General features: G+C 35.7%; 1 non-coding gene across 1 annotated transcript; it reads right to left on the bottom strand.

Annotated features, from left to right (window-relative positions):
• Positions 1–223: 223 nt before the first annotated feature.
• TRNAC-ACA (transfer RNA cysteine (anticodon ACA)) lies at positions 224–295 on the bottom strand. The gene has a single exon. It is a non-coding gene; the product is annotated as a tRNA-Cys (tRNA).
• Between the last annotated feature and the right edge of the window lie 2,584 nt (positions 296–2,879).

The raw sequence follows: 2,879 nt of genomic DNA, 5'->3' as shown, positions 1-2,879 counted from the left end.
GCTATGATTACTAATCTGATGATTAAAACTTTTGTTTTTTAATTGAAGTATAATTTACAGTGTTGTATTAGTTTCAAGTGTACAGCTAAAGTGATAGTGAAGTTGCTCAGTCGTGTCTGACTCTTTGCAACCCCATGGACTGCAGCCTACCAGGCTCCTCCATCCATGGGATTTTCCAGGCAAGAGTACTGGAGTGGATTGCTATTTCTGTCTCCTAGAGATCTTCCCAGCCCAGGAATTGAACCTGGGTCTTCCACATTGTAGGCAGACGCTTTACCATCTGAGCCACCAGGGAAGTCTTGGTACTGCTAAGTGTACAGCTAAGGGAAAATGTTTATATATATGTATGTATGCATGTATGCATGTGTGTGTGGCAACACATGGTTCAGTCACTCAGTTGTATCCAACTCTTTGTGACCCTATGGACTGTAGCCCATGAAAGCGAGAGAGTTCCAGAAAAATATCTACTTCTGCTTTATTGACTACACCAAAGTCTTTAACAGTGTGGGTCACAACAAACTGGAAAATTCTTAAAGAGATGGGAATACTAGACCACCTTACCTGCCTCCTGAAAAATCTGTATGCTGGTCAAGAAGTAACAGTTAGAACCGGACATTAAACAACAGACTGGTTCCAAATTGGGAAAGCAGTATGTCAAGGCTGTATATTGTCACCCTGCTTATTTAACTTATCTGCAGAGTACATCATGAGAAACGCTGGGCTAGATGAAGCATGACTGGAATCAAGATTGCCTGGAGAAATATCAATAACCTCAAATACACGGATGACACTACCTTTATGGCAGAAAGTGAAGAGGAACTAAAGAGTCTCTTGATGAAAGTGAAAGAGGAAAGTGAAAAAATTGGCTTAAAATTCAACATTCAAAAAATGAAGATCATAGCATCCGGTCGCATCACTTCATGGCAAATAGATGGGGAAACAATGGAAACAGTGTGAAACTTTACTTTATTTGGCCTCAAAATCACTGCAGATGGTGACTGCAGCCATGAAATTAAAAGATGCTTGCTCCTTGGAAGAAAAGCTGTGACCGACGTAGATAGCATATTAAAAAACAAAGACATTACTTTGCTGACAAAGGTCCGTCTAGTTAAAGCTATGATTTTTCCAGTAGTCATGTATGAATGTGAGAGTTGGACCATAAAGAAAGCTGAACACTGAAGAATTGATTCTTTTGAACTGTGGTGTTGGAGAAGACTCTTGAGAGTCCCCTGGACTGCAAGGAGATCAAACCAGTCAATCCTAAAGGATATCAATCCTGAATATTCATTGAAAGAACTGATGCTGAAGTTGAAACTCCAATACTTTGGCCACCTGATGTGAAGAACTGACCCATTCGAAAAGACCCTGATGCTGGGAAAGATTGAAGGCAGGAGGAGAAGGAGATGACAGAGGATGAGATGGTTAGATGGCATCACTGACTCAATGGACATGAGTTTGAGTAAGCTCTGGGAGTTCATGATGGATGGGGAAAGCTGGTGTGCTACAGTCCATGGGATTGCAAAGAGTTGGCTGAGTGACTGAAATGACTGACTGAATAGTCCATTGCATATATATTTATACCCTATCTTAAGCTAATTGTCTGTTGATGAGCACTTGGGTCACTTGGGTTGTTTCCAGGTCATAGCTATTTGTGGTGCAAGTATCATTTCAAATAAGAGTTTCATCTTTTCTAGCCATATACCCAGGAGTGGGAATTACTATATCATATTAAAGCTCTATTTTTAGTTTTTTAAGGAACCTCCACACTGCTTTCAATGATGGCTACACCAATTTACATTTCCACCAAAAGTTTAGAAAGGTTTCCTTTTTCCACATCCTCCTCAGGATTTATTTTTTTTAGATGTTTTGATAATGGCCCTTCTGACTTGTATGAGGTGTTAGCTCATTGTGGTTTTGATTGGATTTCTCTAATAATTAACAATATTGATCATTTTCATGTGCCTGTTGGCCATCTGTATGTCTTCTTTAGAAATAAATGTCTTCTACTTAGGTCTTCTGCTGATTTTTTGATTAAGTTGTTTATTTTTTAGATGTTACATTTATATATTTTGCTTTGGAAGATAGGTCTAAGAAAATATTGCTATGATATAGAGAATGTTTTACCTATGTTCTCTTCTAGGAGTTATATGGTTTCATGTCTTTCATTTAGGTCTTTAAACTATTTTGAGTTTATTTTTGTATTTTAACTTTTCCTGATATATAAAATAGTAAAGAACATGAAGTCTGTGATGCAATAGATCATTAAATGTATTCTTTAACCATAATATTTTCATTACAATAAACCTTGGGGTTGGAAAAGAAATTATTCAAATGAAACCTCCATATCAGTTATTTAGTTTATAGTGACTTGGTGTTTCACAATTATATCTAAATTTTTTTCTTTTTCTACTCTGTAAAGCTAAGTTTATATATGGATAGCTGCTAGTGGGCCAGGTGTCTAAAGAATATTTAAATTCACTTTTTATTTTCTTATTTTAATTTTATGTTTTTAAATTCAGCTATGATAGATTTGTCCTTGTACAGAATAGATATTCTGTGTGAAATATATATCCCAGATGAGAGAGTAAACTTAGATTGAAGCTATCATATATAAATATTAATTCAAAAATGTAAAACCTGCAATAATCATTTTTCTCTTTGACATAAGCATGTATATATGAGAAGCTCATGGATAAGGAAGTAGTCAAAAGATGTCATACTGGATAAGGGGGTCATTTCAATTCAGGATAATATAATACCACCTATCATCTCACTTTCTGTAAAGTTTTATTTCTGTGAAATAAAAGAATTCATTGAAAGGAAATAGATGGAGAAGGGATAAAAATACTTTTATTCTGTTTTAAGATTTTATCATGAGA

Source organism: Bubalus kerabau, chromosome 5 (assembly GCF_029407905.1).
Source record: "Bubalus kerabau isolate K-KA32 ecotype Philippines breed swamp buffalo chromosome 5, PCC_UOA_SB_1v2, whole genome shotgun sequence".
NCBI lineage: Eukaryota > Metazoa > Chordata > Mammalia > Artiodactyla > Bovidae > Bubalus > Bubalus kerabau.
This window is presented reverse-complemented; position numbering and strand designations above follow the sequence as displayed.